Here is a 15,978-nt window from a genome sequence, read left to right as displayed (position 1 = left end):
CGATTCATTTCCGCGAACCGGTTCTTTTCGGACAGATCGGCTCATTGAACCGGTTCAAAAAGCCGATTCATCGGTTCCTGACGTCATCAAGCAATAACGTCTCTACGCATTTCTTTTCTAACAACTCAGTGCCATGTTGTATCAATGAAAAATTCAAACAAGTCATCTGTGTCAACACATATTGAAAACATTCAAAAATAAAGTTATTTGTGTGAAAGCATATTGCTGATTATTGCCATATAATTCACTTAAGTTAATGGTGTTTGTGGCCAAAGTTTCATTCGCGGATCCTCAGATACGACTGACTGACTAATATTGACTACGGCTCATTCGGTTCTTGTTGAGTCCTCGGTAATCCTCGGCAAACATCCACAGTTGGTTGAACCGGCTCATTCGGTTCTTTTTGAGTTGGACGTGCTACTTCGGCTGTGCGTCCTGCGTCATCAACCCGGAACTAAAGTTCGATTCAGTTCGATTTGTGAACCGGCTCGACCGGTTACTTCCTGAGAACCGGCTCAAAAGAACGATTCGTTCAAGAACCTAACATCACTACTGTTTACCCCTCGCCTGAACCATCACCTGTGTTTCGGATTAACCCTTTGGATTACCCTGTTTGGACATTGTTCGCCAGAGACCACGCCCGCTCACTGGATTACTCTTCTGTCTTGCCTAGTCTGTCACTGTTCGCTATTATCGATCCCTGCCTGTTTTGACCACGCTCTTGTTAAATAAAGCCTGCAAATGGATCCGCATGCCTCTGTCTCGCATCTCTCCGTAACACCGTGATTGTAGGCACTCCTCTAGGAAGTGTAAACATTGTTGCAAGTTTGGCCATTTAGACAAGTTCTGTAAAAATCCTAAGAAGGGGTATTAGGAAAACACACAGAAAAATAATTCCTCTCTGTCTGAAAGTGAAACTGCAAAATTTAGGAAACTGTTAAACATGGAATAGGGGTCAGCAACTTCTGGTTCTTGTGATAAAACTGATCTTCGTCCTTTTGTTCATGTATTGTTAGGAGGCCTGCAGTGCTGCTTAATCGATAAAGGTGCAACAGTTTCTTTCACAAATGTTCCTCTCAAAACCACATCTGATTCTTTGTACACAGAAAAGTTGAATGGTATAAAAGTGTATTATAAATCTGTTCCCGTGCCTCTCATTCTAGCAAACTCAGATAATGTATACTTGACAGAATTCTGGGTTGGTGAAAATACTGTAGGCACTATCATTGGTGCTGATATTTTGGAAAACCTGTAAGCTGATGTTTTGCTTTCAGGAGATAAATTTGTTCTTGGCTGCAATGAAACAATTCACTTATCTCATGCTGGTCCCCACCATGATTCAGGATATGCTGTGGCTGAAGTTGTAAGTCTAGTAGTGGAAGTACATAATTTCCAAATTCCTGGATGTTTGGGCAAAAGATGAATTTGAGGAATTGTGGAATTGCGCAAATTCAGCCACTTAACATCCCAGGTTCTATGCATGTTGCCAAAGCCAAAAAAAAAGATGCTCGAATAGGAGCTGAAAAGGTTAAACAAGAGTTATATAAACGGGGAATTATAGTTCCTTGCTCCTCCCCACCAACTCCCCTATTTGGCTGGTCAGAAAGCTTGATGGGAGTTTGCGTTTAACCATTGACTACACAGCTTTGAATGCATTTCCACAAAGGTACATCCCCTGGTGGCTAACCCAGTAAATATTTTGCATTAAAAATAGGATCTGATCATTGTTATTTTACTGCTTTGCACATTTCTAATGGCTTCTGGACTTGCCCCTTACCCCCGGAAGATCAAGCTAAATTCACTTTAACCAGCAACCAACAACTTGGACTCATTTGCCACAGGGATTCTGCAACTCCCTAGTGCTGTTTCACCAGTTACTTGCATCATTTATTGACCCTGTTCACAAGACAGTTGAATCTGACAGGTCTGTCATTCTCCAGTATGTAGATGACATTGATTGCTAGCCCAAAAAAGTTTAAACATTTGATTGCTGAACAAACTGTTTTGAATGGGAGTTTCAAAGTAAATTTGAAGAGAGCACAGCTAGTACGACCCAAAGTAACCTATCTGGGCCAGATCATCAGAGTTCACAGCCAAGAAATCACTCCAGAATTAATTAAGGCCATTGTTGAACTGCCAAAAATCAAACACTGCCACTGGTCTAAGGCAAGTAATGGGACTTCTGAAATACTGCCGCCAGTATGTGTCTGAATATACTGAACTGTCTAAGCCTCCTAAACCCCTTTCACACTGCACGTTGATTCCGGGATCGATCCCGGGTTGGGGACCTGGTAACAGTCCCGGAACGAACCCTGTGTGAACAAAAGCCAGAACCAATGCCGTAAAGCAGTGGTTCTCAAACCTCCCCATGAAGTACCCCCAGCACTGCACATTTTGTATGTCTCCCTATATCTGACACACCCACTTGCAGTCTCCACTAATGAGCTGATGAGTTGAATCAGGTGTGATAGATGAGGGAGACATACAAAATGTGCAGGGCTGGGGGTACTCCAGGACAGGTTTGAGAACCACTGCCGTAAAGGGTGTGCCGTAGTGATGATGCACATTATCGTGCGACTCTTTTACCGGGTGTTTTGAAGCCAGATCAACATTCACGACGAAAAAATATGTGCAAACTGGTATGAAGCAGATTACTCCTTCATACAACATACATAGGGAGCTCCTCACTATCCGCACTGAAGCTAAGATCCTTTGCCTGCTTAGTGAAACTGTACGCGTCACATCGTAATTTTGATTTTGGTAAATTGAAACCAAAATCAAATGATCCCGGGACAAATCACGGAACACATTATCCGTGTATTTTCCGGAATCTCTGTGTGAAAGGGGCTTTACTGAATCAAAGAACGGAGGAAAACCAGGATCAGAACTCACTGAATGAATGGAACAGATGCGTTTGTGAGTATCAGAGAGACTCTTGCTTCCTGTCCAGCTTTACGACATACCGATGCCAGCCGGCTCTTTCATCAGTGGACCTGGGTGGGGAATAAGTCCTACTCACCTGCCCTGGGCCAATGAGTTCCCTGGAGACCATCTTACGGAATAGTGGGATACAATTCTACCCCGATTCCCGTGTCCATGACAGGACAACATCCTTGTCTGCTGATCTGTGACTGTGCAGAGTGGGCTGTCAAGACCAAGGAAGAAATTGTAACCCACCAGAAAGTGGTATTTCATGCCAAACACTAGATTCTCAAACTGTTGACAAACACGCTTGGGCTTGATTTCTAACCAGAGGTGAGCTAAGTGGGAAGCCACACTTTTAAACAAAAACCCTGCCTCACTGCTACCAGATGAGGGATCCGCGCACAACTGTGTACAGCTGATTGAAAATGACACAAAGACACAAATGATACTGAACCAAGAGTGGTTATCAAAATCACGGGACATTTCAAGGACGATTCACCAGTCTGAGGGAAATCAAGCTAGAGACACTGCTGCCAGAGGGCTGCAAAACTAACTAAAAAAACAACAACTTGTGAGAGTAATGTCTCTATCTCCACAGGAGGAGGGGCATACTAGGGACATTTTTTAACTATGCAGTCGATGATGCAGATGAAATTGAACAATAGATTTAATTGGGTGCGCAGAGGAGCTCAGATGGATTATGAAAGTTTAATGAGCGCTTTTCTGTGTCCTTCTTCTGCCCAAACTAAATTAATGTCTTTGTATCATGGTTTGGCACATGCAGGACCTGTGAAATTACATCCAATGATTTAAAAAATGTGGTGGTGGCCAAAAATGAGAAATGCTTGTGCTGATTTTTGCAAAAGGTGTCTAGTATGTCTCAAAGTGAATTCTCCTTCAAAGCTAAAAATTATTTCTGGACATGCTCTGCACCCTCAGGGTTTTCTTAGTGGAGGGTTCTCATATATCTTGTTAGCTGATCTTTTTTTTTCCAGATGGAGGTTGCTGTCCCTTGGGCGATTTGTAATTCATCTTTTGTTAAGTTTAATTACACCTAGGCTAAGTTCATAGATGTTCTATTACTGTAAGATTTTGCAGTGATATTGGCTAGTAAATCAGCTGTCAGAATGGAGCAATTGCATGACTATCTTGTGAGTAATTGCCATAGCACCACCTCAATGGTCTGAAATTTTACTGCTTGGATGCATATGAACATGTTTCACTTGTGTTTAGAGATTATTGCCAGTAGGAAAATGACAATTGAGGGTTTGACTTGGAAGGACTTTCAACCCAACCAGGTGTTTATGTGGCCCCAAGTATTGGATGTGGCTCTGGGCAATGAGTGGTTTGATATGGAGAAACAGTTTCATCCATTTTTGAGGCCCATTCCGTCAGTACAAGAGTTTAGGGATCTGCACTCCAAGCCGACTTCAGGTATATGTATGATTTACAAGGTAGTACATGCTATCGGACCAGACTAGTATGTAGCTGAAAAGTGTAGGCACGGTAACTGTGCTTGATCTTGATTCCTGTGTTGCTGAAATGTTCAATGCAACTAAGAATTATCCTAAAGCCAATAAGGGCTCATGAGAATTATATTAATGCTTTCTTAAAACAGGTTAAGACAACAGATGTTTTTTTCTGGTTACGAGTCTCCGAATTTTGTATGGCTTAGTTCAAATGGATCACCTTTCATGTCTGACCCTGAGGAACCTTCTGCTTTAGCTCTGGCTTGGATGTTTGCATTTACAGTAGGATCTATATTCACTGATGTGACAGACTCTATAGAAGAATTTCTTGAGGCTTGGGCTGAATTTGTTGCTGTATCTGAAGACGTTGTCATGGGCATGTTGAAATGTGTGCTGTAGGTGGAGGAGGATATGCGTCTGCCTGCATCACCAGCTGATGAAGGACAACATCAATGCCCTGTTGTGAGTGGAAGGTGGGAGAGCCCCTGCCATGGGGACCGGAATTAATTGGTTCCGGCATGTCCATGATGGGGTGAAGAGACAAATGTGACCCACCAGGGGAGCATGTGTCACCACTCTGCCTTCTGTAGCGGCCTCACTTGGTAGACCAGGCGTGGGGTATTGGACCCCACATTGGTCTAAAACGGGGGACTGAATCAGTGGAATCCTGGCTCCATGGCCGCTTCCATATATATCCTTTGTTAATCAAGTTATTAATCAGTATTTAACCTCTTAGATTTTAGTTGACTGAATAAAGTTATGAGTATATGATATCTTAGTAGTTAGCCACAGATGTATTCTGTTACTGGAATGTGGTCTCTTCTTGTTTTTCAGAAGGTTCACTCCATATGCTAAACATATATTTACTCCTCAGGCCCTCTTTGACAGCCTATGTCACAATTAAGGTCATCAGGGCCCCTCAGCTACGTAACCAACTCATAGTTAACAAATTTACTTTGTTTTCCATCCCTGGATATTAAAGAATAATGTTGAATATTGTCTGAACTTCTCTCTCTCTAAGAAACTGCACTCATTATTTGTATATTTTGGGAAAGTACCTGAGTCTGAGCCACTCAACCTTAAAGAAGTTGCATATATGTGTGTGTTGGAATCTGTGTTTGCAGGACTAGGCTTCAGTGAGGTGAATAACTACTCCCAGGATAGAATGGACACCTGCAGACAACTTGATGCTAGAAGTGCTGATATATGTGACCCTGGACCGCAAAACCAGTAACAAGGGTCAAGTTTTTGAAATTGAGATTTATACATCATCTGAAAGCTGAATAAATAAGCTTTCCATTGATGTTTGTTATAGGATAGGACAATATTTGCCTGAGATACAACTATTTGAAAATCTGGAATCTGAGGGTGCAAAGAAATCTAAATATTGAGAAAATCGCCTTTAAAGTTGTGCAAATGAAGTCATTAGCAATGCATATTACTAATCAAAAATTAAGTTTTGATATATTTACGGTAGGAAATTTACAAAATATCTTAATGGAACATGATCTTTACTTAAAGGGGTCATATGATGCTATTTTAAAGATCATTATTTTGTGTATTTGGTGTAACAGAATATGTTGACATGCTTTAATGTTCAAAAAACACATTATTTTTCAAATACTGTACATTATTGTAGGTCCTCTATGCCCCACCTCTCTCAAACACGTCCTCAAACTTTAAATTATAATAATATTTCAGAATATTACTGTTTTTTTTCTGTATTTTTGATCAAATAAATGCATCCTGGGTGAGCATAATGGACTTTATGTGTTTAAAAAGTAATAATAAAACATAAACAACTTACAGATATCAAACTTTTGAACAGCTTTTTGTGTTCCACCAAAAAAAAAAAAAAAGTCACATGACCAACTTCAGCAGACTTAATTAAGACATGAAGGTGAAGAATGACTGCAGAATTTGAATGTTTAGGTGGACTCTTCCTTTAAATTTATTCTGTGTTGAGTTAGTTTAAACTTACTTTGAAAAGCCCAAACCACCAAAGAATCACTCAGGGAGAAGTCGTTTTGTTTTTCCTGTAGTGTTCCTATTCCTTTCCATGCCATTTACTTAATTATCCATTATAAAGTTCAACTGTGATGATGATTGTCTTGTGTTTGGAAGTGAATGTCTTTTGTCCATTATAATGAACTTATGCATGATTTGTGTTACATCAGAAACATCAAACTGGACTTTCTAATGCATTCGTACAGTGCTGGCAAATACATTCTTCAATACCTATTGGATGTATATGCTTTTTGGATCTGAAAGAGAAAGTTTGCTGGTTTGAATATTAAGGCACATCTTCTATCAGCTCTTGCAAAGACCCTCAAGGATGCTGATGAACCACCGCATGCAATTTTCTACATTCTTAAGCCCACATGATTGATGGCAAGCTGTCCAGCTGACTGTGTATCAGCCCACAATGTCCTGCATGGCTATAGTTTACTTCAATGTACCAGTGAATATTTTGAGAGCCCTGCTGCTGTTTCTATGGAGACGAGGGAGGCTGATATCATTGGAGGTTATCCTGAACATGCTCAGATCTGTTTGTTGGAGCCAGTATCTGATGCTGATGTATTCATCAGTGGTAGACAAACCATCAGTATTCATAAACCAGATCCAGCAACAATCCTTTGTGAAAGCATTCAGACTGATTTCTAATAGCACTCTTTAATCAGTTCATTCATGAAGAGGAGTGCAGAGAATATCTCAGAATGAGACAGTTCACCTTTTTTTAATTCATTCATCATGGCTCAGCGTTTTCCCGAGGTCACGGCCGACAGCGCATGTTAATGCTGTTTGTCTCTAAGGACATTTCAAATCAACATCTGCCTCACTGACTCATTAAAACCATGTTGTTAAACAAATTTAGTTCAGTGCAAGACAGAAAAGAATAGAGCTGTGTCATAATTTTGATAACTCATCTGGTTTGGTTTCATTCTTGAATTGTTTTCCCATTTCTCAGGCATGTCTTCCTCAGGCAAGATTGTGACAGTTTGGTATTGTCACTAGATGGCGCCATTTTCAGATATTTTGGGTTGTGTCTCATTCATCTGAACGGCAGTTGCTCAGTTAGCACAGGACTCTTTTAGGTGAAAAAACTTTTATCAGACAGAAAGATAAGCAGGATGGGACAGCAGTGAGGGAACTACAGGACAGGGAAAACATTTGGCTTGGACACAATTCATTTTGATGGGCAGTGGAGAGCAGACTGCGTGAAATTGTCCAAAACGAGTCCCAAGTTCCAGTGACTCAGGTGATAGGATAAAAAGAATTATGCTTGTGAAGCAAAATTGGCAGTATCCAATGGTTATGCACTTCCGGTGCTTTCTCAAGATACATTAGAACTTTGTATAAGGGTGGATTTGTGTAAATCACGTGTCACACTGTTCTGAATAAGGTTTCATCGTGCCACCAGAGGGAGACATACAGCAGTATATGCTGGAATTCCTCTATTCTATTCTATTCTATTCTATTCTATTCTATTCTATAGAACTGCATTCTATTCTATTCTATTCTATTCTATTCTATTCTATTCTATTCTATTCTATTCTATTCTATTCTATTCTATTCTATTCTATTCTATTCTATTCTATTCTATTCTATCTGGAATTCCTCTATTCTATTCTATTCTATTCTATTCTATTCTATAGAACTGCTGTTGTTGTTTTGGGATATAGCATATACAATTTTGGGATATTGCATAAAAAATGCTGGATGGAAATGCCAAGATGTGCATAAATTCTAAAAATGTGCATAAAAAAACGCATGCTCTCAACTGAGTCTGAGGATTTTTTATTTGATGAGAAAACTTGTGCATAAACTACGCTGTAAACCCATTTAATTAATGTCTTGATGGGCATCAAAAAGTCACGTGACTTTGCCTCAACAGACCATGTGATTGGATAACTGAACTAAAAAGCACACTGATGTCATTACACACCATATTTGCGAATGTTGTCTGTGATATCGTACTTTTCTGCATTGTGTTAAATTCGCAACTTTGGATGGAAACATAGCTAAAGATGCAAACTTATTCAAGTAAGAGGCAAATTCAAATTCTGCTGTAAAGCACCTCTGAAAAAGATATGAAAAGATAACGTCTGATCTCGATGAACGAAACTGAAGAAATTAATCCGACGGAGAAGATTTCCATATCAAAGAAGGCGGAGCCTCAGAGCCACAACTACCTATTGCATTATCGTCACAGACCAATAGTAGTTCAAACGTGCTTACCAGCCGGAGCAAACTTTTGGCAAGCTGTTTCGGCCTTATTTTGCTCAAAATGACTCATGCCATTATATCAGGGCCTTGTAAAAAGAAGTTACCTTATAGGTGCAGTATGTTATATTGACACCCAGTGGTTGAAATGGGCATAACAGTCCAAATTCAAAATATTGCGAGAGTTATTTCTCCTGCTCCTCCTCCTCAGACTTGCCACTTATGCGGGTTGCCAGATAGAGGACATGCAACAGGAACAAGCACATTTTACAGCGGAAGACAACGAGCCTTACACTGTAAGTTGTTGAGTTGATTTATCCACGTGTAAATATGCCTCAGGTCATAGTGCTGTTTAGATGGATCCCACGGACTTTTATGTCAGGTACAATCTGCTGTCTCTTCCATGGTTGCACTATGCTGTACTTTCCACTAACTGAAATATTTGAAATATTATTGGGTAAATCGACAGTGGGTGGAATCTCACTGACCAAAACAAAAACAGACATTCTGACACGGAGTGCACATTTCAATAAAGAATAACTGGCTGCAGCATTGTTTTTCAGGGAAACAAGTATGTGAACTTAGCATGTTTCCTAAATATCCGCAAACGTATTGTGGTATTTTTATGATTTAGTACAGTCAGAAAAATGACATACAGCACCTTTAACATACTGATGTCACCCACACTACTGGGAGTGGCCTCATTATTTTTTATATCACGTCATGTCATGTGTGGGATTTTGTACATGTAGGCGCTGAGGAGTGGTTGTATACCTGGTTTCTACAATAATTAGTATGGTTGCATGGAATTTGAACTAGCTAGCTATAGCATTTAACGAGATCAACTCTAAATCGCAAGCCTCACTGATCACCCATGCAGTGTCAAAACAAAGAAACCTCAAATAGCGGACAGTCTCCAGTCAAAAAGGAAAAGTGACAGAGTCCATGTCAAAAGCAGCAGAGATGAAACATAATCTTAGTTTATAACATTTTTTACAGTGACCGCTAAGTAACTATGGGGGATTTCTTGAAATGTCAGATTTATCCACGCAGAAGAGCACTGCTTATGTAAGAGAAATAGGCTACTCCACAGCTAACATACAATTTTATGTTTCAACCACAGTTGGTAATAGAAAGGCCAAGGTTCCGTACTGCAGCTGTAACATTTTATTTTATTAATCAAATTCATAAAATGCCATGCTACTATGCAACAAAACAATCTGCTATGATAGATGAGCAGTGTAGTTGTGTTTCATACACATATTGTGTATTTTAGCACAGCTGTATTGACCACTCAGCATCCAGAATTGTAACTAATAAATGGTACTATTATTGACTGCATTTTTTATAAAATAATTCTAGAAGATTATGTACTGTTGTGTAAGTGTGAATCACCTTGGCATCCAAAATGAATTTCCCTCTGGGAAAAACAATAAAGTATTTCAGTTTCCAGAGTATATTTAGCTTGAACGTTGTCCAACGTTGCCCGAGTTTTTTTTTTCTTTTTTAATGTTTGTTTACTTCAATCTGATGTATTCATAAATGCTGTAGGTGCAAATCTTATTATTCGTTTTGGATTATGAGATTCTGTTACTGTCAGACCGACTAATGGCACTGAATTCACAAGAATCAAATCTAGAAATTAGTCTTATTTGAAAAGATAGATCATTACATTTAGTTTCAGATCCTGCGCTGAAAAAAAGTGAACTGGGGTTATTTATTTAAAGTGCATTTTTTATTGGTCTAATCGAAAATGTGGTTTACGTGTTTTCTTCGTGTTTTGTTCAGTTGGTCTAAACGCAAATACAGTGAAAACATTTGATGTTGAAACAATTTTCACTCATTAATTGCTAGTCATTAATTTCTGGTGTATATGGTCTTTACAATAAATATGAATCTTTTGGGAAAAGAAATATTTTTTGATTAATATTAAATCAAAATGTAAGGTTTCAACTAAACGATTTGAGGAAAACTAATACTTTTGTGTTTTTTTTGTACAATATCCTTATACAGAGAGAGACAGAGAGGGAAGCATTGGGCTTCCCCTGGAGCAAACGAAATTGCTCGGTGCATTTGAAATATTATTGGGTAAATCGACAGTGGGTGGAATCTCACTGACCAAAACAAAAACAGACATTCTGACACGGAGTGCACATTTCAATAAAGAATAACTGGCTGCAGCATTGTTTTTCAGGGAAACAAGTATGTGAACTTAGCATGTTTCCTAAATATCCGCAAACGTATTGTGGTATTTTTATGATTTAGTACAGTCAGAAAAATGACATACAGCACCTTTAACATACTGATGTCACCCACACTACTGGGAGTGGCCTCATTATTTTTTATATCACGTCATGTCATGTGTGGGATTTTGTACATGTAGGCGCTGAGGAGTGGTTGTATACCTGGTTTCTACAATAATTAGTATGGTTGCATGGAATTTGAACTAGCTAGCTATAGCATTTAACGAGATCAACTCTAAATCGCAAGCCTCACTGATCACCCATGCAGTGTCAAAACAAAGAAACCTCAAATAGCGGACAGTCTCCAGTCAAAAAGGAAAAGTGACAGAGTCCATGTCAAAAGCAGCAGAGATGAAACATAATCTTAGTTTATAACATTTTTTACAGTGACCGCTAAGTAACTATGGGGGATTTCTTGAAATGTCAGATTTATCCACGCAGAAGAGCACTGCTTATGTAAGAGAAATAGGCTACTCCACAGCTAACATACAATTTTATGTTTCAACCACAGTTGGTAATAGAAAGGCCAAGGTTCCGTACTGCAGCTGTAACATTTTATTTTATTAATCAAATTCATAAAATGCCATGCTACTATGCAACAAAACAATCTGCTATGATAGATGAGCAGTGTAGTTGTGTTTCATACACATATTGTGTATTTTAGCACAGCTGTATTGACCACTCAGCATCCAGAATTGTAACTAATAAATGGTACTATTATTGACTGCATTTTTTATAAAATAATTCTAGAAGATTATGTACTGTTGTGTAAGTGTGAATCACCTTGGCATCCAAAATGAATTTCCCTCTGGGAAAAACAATAAAGTATTTCAGTTTCCAGAGTATATTTAGCTTGAACGTTGTCCAACGTTGCCCGAGTTTTTTTTTTCTTTTTTAATGTTTGTTTACTTCAATCTGATGTATTCATAAATGCTGTAGGTGCAAATCTTATTATTCGTTTTGGATTATGAGATTCTGTTACTGTCAGACCGACTAATGGCACTGAATTCACAAGAATCAAATCTAGAAATTAGTCTTATTTGAAAAGATAGATCATTACATTTAGTTTCAGATCCTGCGCTGAAAAAAAGTGAACTGGGGTTATTTATTTAAAGTGCATTTTTTATTGGTCTAATCGAAAATGTGGTTTACGTGTTTTCTTCGTGTTTTGTTCAGTTGGTCTAAACGCAAATACAGTGAAAACATTTGATGTTGAAACAATTTTCACTCATTAACTGCTAGTCATTAATTTCTGGTGTATATGGTCTTTACAATAAATATGAATCTTTTGGGAAAATAAATATTTTTTGATTAATATTAAATCAAAATGTAAGGTTTCAACTAAACGATTTGAGGAAAACTAATATTTTTGTGTTTTTTTTGTACAATATCCTTATACAGAGAGAGACAGAGAGGGAAGCATTGGGCTTCCCCTGGAGCAAACGAAATTGCTCGGTGCTCAGTGTGAATGCCAGCCCTAAAAAGGCTCATGTCAGGCAATTCAAGAGATTCAATTGGCTGGACTAAATGGGTTCAGGGATGAAGAGCCACCTGTAGTGGATCTCTCAGTTATTCCCATGGTGACAGTGAGACTGCAGGTTTGAGGGGGATTCCTGAACCCCTGCAGCTGTTATCTTCCTCTGGGGATACCTGTGAGCCGCGGGTCAATGGGCTTTTGAGGACAAATATGCTGTGATCTTTGAAACTGGAATTGGGTGAAGTTATCAGTGTTCAGTTGAAGATGAAATAGATGAAGGTCTTGCGCATCCAGACGTTAAACTAATGGGATAAAGTCTGGTCCAGACTGCAGCTTTTTCTGCAGCTTACATGACTATCTGGCTGACCGTCTAAAACTGTAAACCGCCATTGTTTTTGCATGCCATTTCGAAGCGGGTTTATCTGAAATAGATGATACCACAACAAGTTGTAATAAGCCTGTAGTTATCAAAAATCTTTCAAAGATTTGATGTCATTAACTGCAACAGCTGATCATAAAAAGCTTTTTTTTTTTTTTTATAGAGAAACAAGTGTGCAGCCATCTTTAGAATTTTGTCCCTGAACTTCTGTTTTTGCGGAAGTGAATTTACTTATTGTAGAGTTAACGGAAATTATTATGTGCATTGTAATGTCCGAAGCTGATGTCTTGAATGCCAGTAGACTGGGACACTTTTTAAAATGAGCGGTATATTCATAAATTCGTTACCTGTGGAAATACAAACAGGAAGTCGGAAGACAACGAGTGCAGCACTGAAAGGGGGCGGAGCTACATAACCAATCAGATTCTGCCACTTTCAGCCAGCATTGGCTATTCCTCTGCAATTTAGAGGGTCAGGAAAATAGTAAAATTCACAACATTTGACATATTAATTGCAACAGTTTTTTTCAGTAAAATTGATGTAGCTTATAATGAACAGCAGAATGTGTTTCCTCCTTTGGGATAAAAATAAACTGGTCACGTTTTGGTGTCCCTCCTTATGTTATTTCTCGGCTTTCTTCCAGAGGTCGGTCAGGTGCTATTAATGGCTAACTAATGGTCATATGCACACTGATATTTGGCTTCTCTCCATACTGTCCATAGCGCTGGGCAATATAGCAAATCAAAATCACACTATTTTCCAGCTTTTTGACTATTTTCCATGTATCTCTTCATTTATTAAATATTTTTTCAATAAAACAAACATCAGATGAATGGAGTATGTTTTACAAGAAAATATAATTTAGTTTTTTTACTTAATTCAATGTGTTTCTTGTCAATTCTTTATAATTATTAACAAAAATTACTTGCACTTTCTGAGTGAAAACTGTTTGAAAGTAGTGTTTCAGTGTATTTGTTCTGATTTTTTTTCCCAATAAGATGAACTGTCATTTCGATTAAACAGCCATTGTTGCCAAGTAAATGTTTAATTACATAAAATAAAACATTAAATATCTAGTTAAGAATAATCAAGGCATGTTTTCCCACTTTGTTTTCCATTAAATGAACACAATTAAATATTATATTTAATTATTTAAAACTTTTTAATATCAAAATGTCACATGGAGACTGTGACCATTTTTGAGATGACATACATAATTCATTAAACGGATTCATTATGATTCATTAATATGTAAATTAATGGAAATGAATCAAATTACCAACTTTAGTGCCATTTTTGATATTGAAACAAAATATGGAGAATAATTATTTTGAATTTTCTATATATTGCCTATAGTAGTCCATTTATAATATAGCCTACATGTTATTTAGGGGTGTGTAACTGTTGGAAAGTCCTCATGGTTTGGTTTGAATCACTGTTCTATGCTTGTGGTTTTCATTTAGAATATATTTATATATCCTTATTAGGGGTAGCGATTTGCACCGTGGTAGTTACCTAGTTGATGGAAGCAGAGAAATCAACAAAAATGAGCAACATTCCTGTCACAGAAGTGACCTGCAGGGTACAGCATGTGTAGATGTATTTTTGTGTGGATGACCTCTCTTTGAATTCAGCTTGTGACATTTCCTGACCCCCTCCACATACACTTCTTTCCATTGTTTTTTTTGTCTCCACTTTCAGTTTCTATTAATTAAAAGGCACCAGAGTGAAAACAGCCTTGTGTCCCTATTACCTGTCAGTTATCACTGAAATCGGCGTCTTGAGAAATCACACCTGTCTCTATAAAATCCCTAGGCTCTGTAAACAGCAAAAAAGTCTCAGGACGACATCGAAGCATGCAGCTTGTACCAAACCGTGGGTGGCGAATCGTACATTTTGCCTGATGTAAATTCACAGATCTTTTATAATACGTCATTTTCATTTGCAGCACCATTGGACACACTCTACATAAGTAGGAGGGGCCTTAATCACACAGATCAGCAAATCACAGGCTTCAATCAATATTTAATAAAGATCTAAAAGCAATGATATTTACACCATCCTAAGTTTATAATTTCTAAATCATTTCTTATAATTTCTATTTTTTATAAGGTCTTTGAAGTGTAAAACAACAAAGTTATTGATGTCAGACAGCAAAATTATGGTTTCAGTAGAATTCCTGTCGAATTATGTAGGTTTCTGTAGAATTTAAACCACAAGGTATATACTGCATATATTGCTATTATGATTTAAAATGCGATTTAAAAAAGCTCGAGGTTTGCTGTACCAGTGTTATTTTAGTAACACTGGGACATATGATATTATAGCTTTTGTTAACATTTTGAATTAGATTTTGTTTTTATATTTTTTGCTTTCATGTTAATTTTAATGTTAAGTTTTAGCAATTTTGCTATATTTTTTTAATTTGTACTAGTTTTTGTTGTTTTTAAGTATGTCTATATAGTTTATATTCATTTTTATTTGTTATTTTAATAAAACTAAATGAAAATGAGAAACATTGCCTTGTATATTATTTGTGTATTTTATATATATATATATATAATATATATATATATTTCATGGCCAGCCTTGTGGTGCTTGAGTGCCACCTATGGTTGACCCTCACGGAGATCAAGGATGCGGATAAGGTCCCCTTCCTCGTATCCCCGGTCTCCCCCTCTGGCCTGATTGGACCTGCGGTGGAAGGGTTCGCTGAGCGCTTCACCGCTGCGCAGAAGTCGTCCCAGGCAATGCAACACTTCTTGCCAAAGCGCTCCAGTTTTACAGCTGCTGCCAGTTGCCCCAAGACGGCGCTGACTCAGCAGCCCGTGAAGCCCGCATCATCGGCTGCACCGCCAGCCTGAGCCCCGACATCGCTCCCGCTTGGCCAGACGCTAACCATTCCCTAAGCGCCAGGGACCCCGGCCCAAGGTAGTGGTGGACCCGGCGCCTCCGGCGTCAACCTGATCTGCGGGACAGGAAGAGGAGGGTGCAAAGTCTCGCTAATGCCGGACCACCCCCCAAGCAGCCTCTTTTGTAACCCCGTTCACCCCGTTCACTTCTGGGTGCCGATGGCAATGTGTTTGTGGTGAATACTGTTGTGAACCCCGAATTAGCGCCGTTAACGCCCGCACAACTTATCGCTGTTATAGCGAGAAAAATAAAACACAAACATTTTCAAAAAGAGAGCAGAATTCCTCTTCCACCTATCACGAGCTTTGGGTCCCCGCAAGGCGGCCTGTCACTCAAACCAACCCAATC

Source organism: Sinocyclocheilus rhinocerous, unplaced genomic scaffold, assembly GCF_001515625.1.
Source record: "Sinocyclocheilus rhinocerous isolate Xijiao unplaced genomic scaffold, SAMN03320098_v1.1 scaffold788, whole genome shotgun sequence".
NCBI lineage: Eukaryota > Metazoa > Chordata > Actinopteri > Cypriniformes > Cyprinidae > Sinocyclocheilus > Sinocyclocheilus rhinocerous.
This window is presented reverse-complemented; position numbering follows the sequence as displayed.